Genomic DNA, 12,728 nt, shown 5'->3' with positions numbered 1-12,728 from the left:
ATTTTGACCAGTGTCAGCAGGATTGAGAGAACCCTCAGCAAGTTTGCTGACAACATTGAGCTGTGTGGTGCAGTTGACACTCTGGAGGGAAGGGACACGTGAGAAGTGGGCTGATGCATGAAGTTAAACAAGGCCAAGTGCAAGGTGCTGCACCTGGACTGGGGCAATCCCAAAGACAAACACAGGCTGAGAAGAGAATGGATTTTGAGCAGCCCTGTGAGAAGGACTTGGGAGTGCTGGTGGGTGAGAAGCTGAACATGATCTGGCCATGGGCACTCACAGCCCAGAAAGCCAAACGTGTCCTGGGCCAAAGCAGCGTGGGCAGCAGAGGCAGGAGAGGATTCTACCTCTCTGCTCTGCTCTGCTCTGCTCTGCTCTGCTCTGCTCTGCTCTGCTCTGGTGAGACCCCACCTGGAACACTACACCCAGCTCTGGGGCCCCCAGCATAAGAAAGATGTGGACCTGATGGAGCAAGTCCAGAGAAGAGCCATGACAATGATTAGAGGGCTGGAGCACCTTTCTACAAGAACACGCTGAGAAGGTTCAGAGAGGAGAAGGCTCTGGGGAGATTCATGGGTATCTTGCAGTACCTAAAGGGGTTCTAATAGAGAGGTGGAGAGGAACTTTTTCCAAGGGCATGGGGTGATAGGATAAGGGGGAATGCCTTTAAACCAAAATAGGGTGGGTTTAGTTTAGATGTTAGGAAGAAATCCTTTGCTGTGAGAGTAGTGAGACACTGACACAAGTTGCACTTAGAAGCTGTGGATGTTCCATCTCTGGAAGTGTTCAAGGACAGGTTGGATGGGGCTTTGAGAAACCTGGTCTAGTGGAAGGTGCTCCTGTTCGTGGCAGACAGTTAGAACTAGATGATCTCCAAGGTCCCTTCCAACCCAAACATTTCTATGACTCTATGATTATTCATCTCAAAACTCCTAATGTACTAGCAATAACTTTCAGTCACACTCATCACCATGTCTCCTAGTTTTGCTTGTGGGGGCTGAGAAGGGGTGGAGCCTGTGGCCATGCAGGCATAGCTGGGCTGCTATGCTATACCATCCCCATCATCGCTGGGCTGTGGCTTCGGCAGGAGAAGAAGTGAACACACTGCAGAAGGAGCACTGTTTTGTTCCGTGTCTTCCTCAGGGAAGTTTCCGGCACCACCACGGCAGACTTTGTTGCTCTCCTGCCACTGCCTGTCCCTTCCGGTCCCTCAGGAAGAATGCAACTCCAAGCAGCAAGCACAGCTGAGCCCAGCAGAGCACCATGGCAACAGTGTGGGAAGAGCCATGGGGAATGAAAGTGAGCCTGAGCCTGAGCCTGAGCCTGAGCCCAGCTGAGCCAAGCCCAGCGGAGAAGACCTGAGTCAAGCTGATGCTATTACACACAGCTGAGTCCAGCAGTCGAAATCACATGACACAACAGACTATTCCAGCTTTTGGGAGGTTTGTCCATCATTTTTTTTTCACTGTCTTGTGCTTGGGGACTGAGAATGCCACCTGGGGAGAGCATCTGCCATCTTGTCTTTGTCTCAGCAGCCAAACACGCTGAGTTGAGGTGGTGAACACCTCTTGTGTGTAAAGGACCTTATCTTTGGCATACTTTTGTTATTAGTATTGCGTTGTTTTTCTGTGTTTCTTATTTCATTGCTGTTTGTTTTCAGTAAATTGTTATCTCAACCATTGTTATTTCAACATTTGTCCCTCTCTCACTGGAACAGGAGTGGGGGAAACAGGAACACCTTATCTGGAGTTTAATTCCAAGCTATTTTTAAACCACCACACCACGCAAAAACATGCACACCATGCAAACACCATGCAAAAACGACTAGAGAAAAAATGTGCTTTAAATGGGTACCCAGGGAAAAGCATTGAGCGCTGAGGAGAAAGATGCCACTAGCCATAGGATGGAACCATTAACTCTGTCATATAAGATGATGCCATTCATCTGTTTTTGGAAAGAGATTTCTGTGTGTCTGGACCTTGGTGAAGGACACTCAGAAACGTCCCTGAAGGCTCAGGGTGGCCAGAAGTTCTCGTGTGCAAAGGGTCATATGAAGAAATGATTGAGTCGAAAAACATTGCCCATGCTACAAAGGCTGTACCCGCCTCTGCAATGCCATCTGCTGTGGGGGTCATCTCTCCACAGCATCTGTGTTGTTCAGTCTCATGTGTCTGGAGCCCCTCCTGGAGACAGGTCTGTTTACACAGTTTAAAAAGTTGTTATGAAACTCTTCAGCAGACCAGAAATTGGTCAGACCACATTGGTTCTGCATCAGGCCCCTGATGCTTGCAGGCCAGCAGGAAGTGTGTCCTGGCTCACCCAATGAGAGCTGGATGGCCTCTAAACAGCATCTACATTCCTTGTCCTTTCTGGACAACAGTGGGATCTGGCAGGAGCCTGTGGTGTGTGTCAGTGTCACACACCAGATTCCTGGCTAGCACAAAAATTAGTAAGAGACAGTTGAACATGAGCAGAATCTGTGGATTTTAGGAACTTCCACATACTGTAGATATCTTTATCTTCTTTATCTACAGTAGCTGTGGGGGAAGATTAGTATTTTTGCCTCCATAGAGGGAGAATGAATATGGACACTGGTTTTTCTGATGTAGTGCCACTGAGAAGGTGACTGCTGATTTGCATTATGATCAGCAATGGGCTCTGCAAGACGAACTGCCTGTGCTCTAGAAGAAGCATGCAGAAATGGAAAGAGACATCAGAGCTGAGATCTAACTAGTTTTGATGGCACCTTATTAGCTTATCTGACAACTCTCCTTCCCTCACCAAACACATGCACGGTGCAACTCCTGGCATCAGCATGGAGCAGATCATTAGGCGTCCAGACATTTACCATGTGCGTTTCAACTTAAATGGTCTGGCATGGAGCACTCACCAGCCATCAGATAATAGCACAGTTGTTTGCATAGATGTAGGATGTGTGCATGTTTTGGCAAGAAAATATAACTGTTTTCTTCCTGTATCATCTCAGTGACAGACGTTTGGCAAGAGGGCTTGTGCCTGCACAGATGGCAGTGTTGTGTGATTTTGCAGGGTTTCTGCTATGAGTATGGCATCAGCTGAACCAAAAACAGAAATAAATTTTCCAAAGGAACCTGCCTTACTGAAGGTAAGGAAGCTCAGGTGTTGTGTGTTCACATAACTGGCCTGCATCCCCTGAAGTATGGTTAGAAAATAAACCCTCCAGGAAGATCCAGGAAGAGGGAGACAAAAGCATTTTAGGGATGAGGGAGCCGGACTCAGATTTAGGTCAAGGTCTCCTTTATCAGTTTCTCATATACCTACAGTAGCACTGAGTTTGCACAGGCAGTCTGCCAGTTACACACATAAAAATTCAGTCTTGTGGGACTTGATCTAGAATCACTTAGTGCTGATATGTTTATAACACAGGGAACCAGTGATTGCATGGCTCTTCTGGCTATAGGGACACATGTTCCTGGCTGCTTAATGCTTTTCCAAATTCTGTCTGATAGGTCCCAGTAAGTATTCCTCTGTACACTCAGTAAGGGTCTAGTTTTGTTAGTATGTCCTGGTGATGCCCCAATGAAGGAGTGTAGGGGGATGCCCCCAATGAGAGAGGGACAAACTAGCCTTTGTCCCCCAAAAAAGGAAGAAAGCCCAGAAGTTTCTCCCAACGATCAGGTGAAAAGCCACCTTATAGGACCCCAGAGACTTCACTAAAACCTTAGGGTCACCTAATTGGATGAGAGCCAAAAGATCCCGCCTGGGCCATCAGGTAGAAAAAGAGAAGACAAAAAAACTGCGAGGCTTTTGTGAAGGTGTTTTACCAGGAGCAGACCTCTGTACCTGGATCGGATTTTCTGTTTATTGTTTTTCCTTTTATTAAACAGTTTGGTTTCCAACACTGCAGCAGAAGCCATCCTGCTCATTATTTGCCTCCAAAGGTAATAGCTGAGCTATCCTTTGTGTGTATTAAGTTTTCTTTTAAAGGCTCATAAAACCCTGGCCCGACGAAACAAAACTTAATACGTGGCACCTGGACAGAATTTCTCATATTGAGGAAGATGGTCTAGGAATTTTTGATTACCTCAATCAAAATAGGACAATTTTCCTTGGTATTTGCGTTTTTGGGGAAGCAGGCCTGCACCTGAGTTTTTTGTCGCGTTAAAAAAGAAAACTCAGAAGAAGAGATTTGGGGTTTAGAGGGAATCCCAAATCGAAGCCTCATACCGGTGAAGAAGAGGCTATAATTCAGACGGGACGGGAGCAAACGGCACACCCTCAGAGGATACTGTGAATCGGCTAAGCTGAAACTGTTGCACCCAGGACCCGGGAAAAAGTCTATACCAAGAAGGACGACCAGAAGACTCGGTGAGTTTCACCATGGGGAATCGGTTGTCAGTAGCTGAGCAGGAATTTTTTTCGTATTTTAATTATAAGTTGGAAATCCAAGATATTCAGTTTGACAAAAAACAGCTTAAAAATCTTGTAACATGGGTCTTACAAGAGTTCCCAAACTCAGATATGTCTCAGAAACTCGATCCAGACTTCTGGGATTCAGTTGGACTGAAATTATATAACACAGAAAAGAACAAGAAGTCCAACTTAAAGCTGCGTCCAATATTCAGGACGGTATTGAAATTTGTAATAATGGAAAATGAAAAGCAAGCAAAGACCAGGGAGAGAGCAGAATGCAGGCAGGACAGAGAAGACAGGAGAAAGCGAAGTTCTGAGGGGACCCAAAAACCTTCCTTTATCCCAGCCGAGAAACCCCGGTGGAGAGGCCGGGAGGCAGCCAGGCCAGCTGCCCCCCCGCCTGCCTCACCGACCCCATCCCGAGACAGGGGGGAGCAGACCAGCCCTGGCCAGGCTTGTCTGCAAAACCCGTCTTCCAAAAACCCTACCAGAGCAAAGTCCTCTCTATCTCCTCTCAAAACCTTGCTTTGGCGTTCAAAATCGGTGAATTTTGACAGTAAAACTGGAAAAAGCCGAGCCGATAGAATCCAGTCTGAGAACAATAGAGCACGTGGCAATCGCCATTATAGCCCCGAGCCCAGCTCTGTCCTTCGTGGGCGTGGCTCCTCGGACTCCCAGGAGTCCCTGGGTGGCTCGTCTCTGAGCTCCTGCCCATCAGAACAGGGACGCGCCCCTTTTGTAGGCGGTGCCCGGTCGGTGTCCCTGCCCCTGCTCCCCGCCCACAGCCCGGGACGGCACACCCCCTCTCTGCCGAGCGTGGGAACCGGAAGTGATGCGCCGGAACTGACCCTGTCCAAAATGGCGGCGCCCATGTCCGATAACTTACCGGAACAAAAAACAAACTATTCCTATGCTCCACAATGTAATTTCAAACAATCTAAGGAAGAGTTTAACACACAGGGAGTCACAGACACCTGGCAGAGGATAAGAAAGGATGCAGTTCAGGAAGGAGAGTGGGAAATTGCATCGAAATTGAAGGTTTTTCCTGTGAAATACACTGCAGGTCCGGGACCCAGGGCTACATGGCAACAAATTAACTTTGCTGAGTTAAAAGAGATTTGCAAAGCCTCTCGTCTGTATGGTAGAGATTCTGCCTATTTCAGAAGCCTATTACAGGCCACCTTCACAGCAAACATATTCACTCCACATGATCTAAAACAGCTTTGCACATCCCTGCTATCTCCAACAGAATTTTCTCTGTGGGAACTAGCATGGAAACGTTTGTTAAACGACCTTTTAAGAGGTTATGCAGGAACTCCAGCTACTGCAAATTTGACTATAGATCAGCTCTCAGGTGAAGGAGCTCATACAGATCCTCAAATACAAGCCCGAACTCTTAGTAGACAAGTATTGCAGGATGTCAAAGAAGCAGCAAAAACAGCTTTGTTACAGGTCCCTGATGGCAACAAGCCAGAACTAGATTTCACAGAAATAAAACAGGGCATAGATGAACCTTATATTAAGTTTTTGGACCGTTTAAAAATGGCATTAGAAAAGCAGATTCCAATAGACCGAGCCAGACAAGAGTTATTAAAACGGCTTGCAATTTCTAATGCAAACCCAACCTGTAAAAAGGCATTACGTACATTACCACAGGATCCTGAGCCCACCCTGACACAGCTAGTAGATGCTTGCAACCGCCTGAGCACCCCTGAGCATGCAGCAGCCATGCAGGCAGAAGTATTGGCCAGTGCCATCACAACAGCTCAAGAAAACACCCTAAAGCAGCAGGAAAAAGCAGTAGAAAAGCAAACACAAACCCTAGCAGAAGCTTTAATAGCATTCAAAGGTGCAATTGAGAACCAACAAATTCCAAGGGACTCGTGCTATTCGTGTGGTCAGAGAGGTCATTTTAAAAGGGGATGTCCTAGGACCCGCAGAAGGCCATTGCCAAGAAACAGTGGATGCAGAGGTTTCTGTCACAATACTAACAGCTTTTACCCAGCACAGGGTTTTTCGTACCATCTGCCGGGAAACGTGCAGTCCAGCACGGGGCAGTGGCGTGCAATGATACAAAAACCACTGCACCAGAGGCCAGAGACCACCACAGGCCACCAAGTTCAGAACTGCAACACATCCTTGCAGGACTTCCGACCACAATGTCCCCAGGTACCAGACTGGAGCTGTCTACAGCCCAGCCAGTGATGCTAACCAATGCTGTTGCTTACACAGTGTCTACAGGACAGCTGGGACCTGAACCACAACCACGTCAGTTCTTAATAGTGGGAGTGAGCAGATCCCATGCAGAAGGTTTTTATGTCATTCCAACTGTGCTGTCTGTCACCTGTTCACAGGAAATTACAGTCTTAGCTTTGTGTCTAGACCCTCCATGTTTTTTACCCAAAGGGTTAACCATAGCGCAAGCTTTCCTCCTACCAGAGTCACAGAACAACACAGCTGTCATCGCTTGGACCAGGCACATCAGCCGCGGGCGGCCTCAGCTCACCTGTGTCCTGAAGCACCTCGGGCAAGCCATCACCCTCACTGGCCTGATAGATACCGGAGCAGACGTCACTCTGATATCGAGATCGAAATGGCCACAGGACTGGACCATCGTGCCTACGCTGGATCAGCTGGCAGGTATTGGTGGTCACTGTGAGAGCTTTCGAAGCTCGCACGCAGTCACATTTGAGGGGCCTGAAGGTCGTGTTGCCACCACAAGACCATTCATTGTAGGAGCTGATATAGTTCTTTGGGGACGGGACATTTTATCACAATGGCATCTCAGGTTAGAAACTGGATTTTAACAAAAGCTGTTGATGGACATAACACTTTAAAACTTACATGGACATCTAACACACCCATTTGGGTCAGCCAGTGGCCCTTACCTGAAGAGAAACTTGCTGCTTTAGAGCAGTTAGTGCAGGAACAATTAACCAAAGGTCATTTAACTCCAACTACTAGTCCCTGGAACACTCCAGTTTTTGTAATCAAAAAGCCAAACAGTGGGAAATGGAGGTTGTTACAGGATCTCAGAAAAATTAACGAAGTAATTCAAGAAATGGGTTCTTTACAACCAGGTTTACCCTCTCCTGTTATGATTCCAAAAGATTGGAAGCTAACTGTTATTGATTTAAAAGACTGTTTTTTCAATATTCCCTTGCACCCAGACGATGCACCAAGATTTGCATTTTCCATCCCATCCATAAATCAGCAAGCACCTTTGAAAAGATATCATTGGCTCGTTCTTCCACAAGGAATGCGCAACTCGCCGACTATATGTCAGTGGTATGTTGCAAAAATACTTTCCTCAGTTCGTGCACAATATCCAAATTCTCTCATATTACATTACATGGATGATATCTTAGTAGCAGCAAAGGACCAAGCATCAATGCAGGAGACAACAGATCAGGTCATCTCAGCAGTAGAGAAAGCAGGACTCACTGTAGCAAAAGAAAAAATACAGACACTTCCTCCCTGGAAATATTTAGGATACAGGATCACAGAACAAACGGTAACCCCGCAGCCACTCCAGCTAAGGACAAATCCAAAGACCTTGAATGAAGTGCAGCAGCTTGTAGGCACTCTGAACTGGCTTCGTCCACTACTAGGCCTTTCAAATCAGGACTTGGCTCCTCTGGCAGATTTGTTAAGAGGAGACACAGCCTTAAACTCACCGCGAGAATTCAACAAAGAAGCTCAAAATGCTTTAGAGAAAGTGATGAGAGCCATCCAGTCACGTCAGGCTCATCGGTATAATCCTAACCTGTCTTTTTTGTTTGCAGTTTTAGGGGAGAGTCCACAACTTCATGGTTTGATATTCCAGTGGGATCTAGAGAAGAAGGACCATCTGATAATCTTAGAGTGGGTTTTCCTATCGCGTCAATTGGGTAAAACTATAACAACTTGCCCTGAAATTATTTCACAATTGATTATCAAGGCTAGATCTCGAATGCTTTCCCTTGCAGGAAGAGATTTTGCAGAAATCTTTCTGCCTGTCACAACCATCTACTTAGAATGGTTAATTCAAAATTCAGAAGTTATGCAATTTGCTTTAGAAAATTTTGCAGGAAAAATTTCAGTCAATTGTCCCAAACATGAGCTATTAAGTTCATCTTTAAAATTAATTCATAAGCCTTTAAGAAGTAATGTACCCCTTGAGGCAATCACATTTTTTACAGACGGTTCTGGGAAGTCTAAAAAATCTGTGATTGCTTGGCAAAATTCAGAGACAAAAAAATGGGAATCAGATATTGAGGAAGTAGATGGTTCTGCACAGATTACAGAGTTGGCAGCAGTTGTACGGGTCTTTTCAAAATTCACATTTCCTTTTAATTTAGTAACAGATTCAATTTACGTTGCAGGTGTGGTGGAAAGAGCAGAAGGATCTCTGCTAAAAGAAGTTGCTAATGATCAGTTATATAGTTTGCTCAAACAGTTAATCTTACTTCTTTCCATTCGACAAGAACCTTACTTTGTAATGCACATTCGCTCACATTCTTCTCTTCCAGGTTTCTTAGCAGAGGGAAATGCCATGGCTGATTTGTTAGCCATGCCAATCCAGCACACACTTCCTAATGTTATTGAACAAGCAAGAATGAGCCATGCTTTCTATCACCAAAATGCACCTGCTTTAGTAAGAATGTTTAACATCTCTCAGAATCAGGCAAAAGCAATTGTTCAGTCATGTCCAGATTGCCAGAAATTAGCTATACCAGCAATAGCAACAGGAGTTAACCCTCGAGGCTTAAATAGCCTGCAGATATGGCAAACGGACATCACTCAATATCAGTCATTTGCAAGGTTCAAACATATACATGTATCAATAGATACCTTCTCAGGAGCAATTTTTGCTTCTGCACATCAAGGAGAAAAAAGTAGAGATGTGATTAAACATTTCTTACAAGCATTTGCATCCCTAGGTATTCCTCAAGAAGTCAAAACTGACAACGGACCAGCCTACATTTCTAATAAATTGCAAGAGTTTTTCAAAACTTGGGGTATCAAACATACCACAGGTATTCCACATTCTTCCACAGGCCAGTCTATTGTAGAAAGAGCACACAGGTCATTGAAAATGATACTAGAAAGACAAAAAGGGGGGACAGAAGTGCTTTCTACAATAGAGAGGCTGAATAAAGCTGTATATGTTTTTAACTTCTTAAACAATTCCTTTATGGAGCAGGTACCACCAATTTTCAGGCATTTCAGCAATACCAGTCAGGCAAAGCTCAAGGAAAGACCACCAGTCTTCATCAAGGATCCAGAGACAGGACAGATTTCAGGACCCCATCCTCTTGTAACATGGGGCCGGGGGTTTGCATGCATTTCTACAAACACAGGTCTTCGATGGATCCCTGCAAAGAATGTCAAGCCACAAGTGCAGCCGATCCGAGAGCAGCAGACGGCACCAGAAGAAGAATGCACAAACAACTGAGCCACGGATAGAAGCAAAGACTGTTTTCTAAGTTTGCATTAGTTAAAATTGTTTACAAGAAAGTTTTGCACTGAAAAAGTTTTGTAGTTATTGTTGTGATAAAAAAGTTGTTAAACCTACCTCTATGTAAAAGTCACACATATAGCCAGAAATTTGAAGCCTACCTGGAAAAACACTTCACCAAAGTTAAGATAGAGAATTGGCAGCAAAAATTATTGGCATTCTAATCTATACTCCTTTCTCCTCTTTCTTTCTAAATGTATAGTAAAGGGTGAGATGAAGGAGTGTAGGGGGATGCCCCCAATGAGAGAGGGACAAACTAGCCTTTGTCCCCCAAAAAAGGAAGAAAGCCCAGAAGTTTCTCCCAACGATCAGGTGAAAAGCCACCTTATAGGACCCCAGAGACTTCACTAAAACCTTAGGGTCACCTAATTGGATGAGAGCCAAAAGATCCCGCCTGGGCCATCAGGTAGAAAAAGAGAAGACAAAAAAACTGCGAGGCTTTTGTGAAGGTGTTTTACCAGGAGCAGACCTCTGTACCTGGATCGGATTTTCTGTTTATTGTTTTTCCTTTTATTAAACAGTTTGGTTTCCAACACTGCAGCAGAAGCCATCCTGCTCATTATTTGCCTCCAAAGGTAATAGCTGAGCTATCCTTTGTGTGTATTAAGTTTTCTTTTAAAGGCTCATAAAACCCTGGCCCGACGAAACAAAACTTAATACCCCAACAGTACTCCAACTACTCCATGATGTATTCAGACATAATTTCAAATGCTTGGAGCATCATCTGGCTCCTGAGAGGCAATGCTGGGCAAAGAGCTTTGTGGTTTGGTATGCAGCCACTGAAATCAGTGATGGAGGCAGGATGGGAATACCCTTATCTTTAAACAGAGCCCATGAGCTGGTGTTGTATTGAACCAAGATCCCAGTCTTTTCAGGACTCTTCCACACTGTCCAAGAATGAAAGTGATAAACTATTTTCTTTGGGACCAGAAAAAAAGCAATTTATGCCAATAAAAAACCCAACGAGAAAGCCCCCAAAACCCCATAAGCAAGGATGGTGTATTTCCTGGAGGAGTTGAAAGCAGGATAATTCTTATTCCAGCCTTCTGGTGATAGAACACCCTTACAGATGGTAGCTGATACATGCTTGCCATCACAAACTGTATTTTTATTTCAGTTTTATTTTGTTAGGCTAAGACTCCTTTTCTGCAAGCATTAGAGCTGCATACTGATTGCAGCAGCCATCGCTTTCTGAGCTCGCTACACATCCAAGCCCTAGAGCAATTCATGCTATTTTTTGTTGTTTATGAGGACAAGGTTGTTATGAATGGAGAGGGGAGTTTTAAACCAGTTTCTTTCTGTCTTTTCCAGCCCTTTGGCTTTAGACAGTGCATTTACTGAGGTGGCCAGCACCCCAAAGACCACTCTCATTGCAAATTCTTAATAATGGTTGATTAAGTCTATTACAAAATGAACCATTTATTTGATAGACGCAAATTTAAATGACACAAGACTTTAACAGATGACTTACTACACGGGATAAGCAAAGAAAGAGTACTAGCAGAAAGAAAATACAGCACGAGAGTGAGGCCCCTGTATTACAGCTACTGAAGGAATAGTATAGATTAGGATTCAATGCACCTTACCATTCAGTTTCTGGTGGAGCATACACAGGACCCTTCCCCTCAGCTTCTGGAAAAGTATCCATGGAGATGCCTCCAAACATCATGGGGGAAGCCCTGCACATTTCCAGAAAGTGTGTAGGAGGCTTCTGTTTCCATGGAAATTTGTGTAGATTATATATTGTAAAGCAGTGTCTTTTGGTCAATGATATTTAATTTTTATCTCTCTCTACATCTGCTGTCCAGACCAAGAGGTTCATTCTCAGCTGGGAGGTCTCAGCGCTCTTGGCCAGAGGTGACCCCTTGTCGGGCATCTGGCCCGACCTGGGTTATCCCATCCATGTGCACCAGCTGAGGTGTTGACACAAAGGTGTGCAGTGGGAAGCAAAGGAAAAACTGATACAGACTTTAATGTTCATGGCTGTGCATGTGCTGTGAAGCATTCCAGAATGACCACCCATGTACCCTGCTCTCACTGTTTTGTTCAGGAGCGAGTGGCACTAATTAGAAGCTGTTACTGCAGGCTATCAAGTGTCAGAGCTCAGCTCAAACCAGACACAACACTTTTGAAAATCTGGAATATAGAAAAAGTGGGAATTAGGACTTAAATTTCCTAGCACATGATAAACCTTGCCTTGGGAAGCCAGAAGCAATCTAAGTCTTTGTGTCCTGTTGCAGTTCAATAAATTGCCTGAGTGATACTGTAATTCAAGAAACAACCTTTCACGCCAAGGCTTGTCCGAAGTTAATTAAGTAGGATTAATTGCACTGTGAGAATATCAGTGAGGCTGGAACTGTTATATCTTTCCGGACAACTGGTGTTGTATATTTAGGATCTTGATTTTAGCAGGTTGTTTCCCAAATTGCTCTGGGTGCTCTTAGAAGTAGTCCTTGCATAAATTACTGTGCGCCAGTAGCTCACAACTCATAAGATGGCAAGCAGTTTGTGGGGAAATATGGGACGGAATGTTACTGATCCATAGACTGGGCAGAGAAACATCCTGGGAAGTACAAAACTCTATGGAGAGTGGGTAGGGGGCAAGCAGTGCCCGAACAGTGGCTGTGAGAGGGCTGTAGCACAACCCAAAGGCACAAAAGACTGCTGGTGAGAGCAGCTCATCATTTCTGTGAGCACCCTGGCCTCTCTCTGTCCACCTAATAACTCACCAAGCTCATAGCTCATCAAGTGGCTGCCAGGCTGCCACAGACAGAGAAGGCACATTTGCCATGACCAAAGGTTTTAAACACAGCTTAGTTTAGGAAAAATGCTTGCA

The 12,728-nt window shown here is 44.9% G+C and overlaps 1 long non-coding RNA gene across 1 annotated transcript in view; it reads right to left on the bottom strand.

The window, feature by feature from the left end:
• Window positions 1-12,728, bottom strand: part of LOC135290843 (uncharacterized) — an 18,947-nt gene extending 6,219 nt beyond the window's left edge. Inside the window, exon 1 of the long non-coding RNA XR_010353648.1 lies at window positions 11,479-12,728. This is a non-coding gene — a long non-coding RNA (uncharacterized LOC135290843). The remainder of the gene's footprint in view (window positions 1-11,478) is intronic.

This window comes from Passer domesticus, chromosome Z (assembly GCF_036417665.1).
Source record: "Passer domesticus isolate bPasDom1 chromosome Z, bPasDom1.hap1, whole genome shotgun sequence".
NCBI classification, from domain to species: Eukaryota; Metazoa; Chordata; class Aves; order Passeriformes; family Passeridae; genus Passer; species Passer domesticus.
The sequence above is the reverse complement of the archived record's forward strand: the minus strand, read 5'-3'. Positions and strand labels throughout refer to the sequence as shown.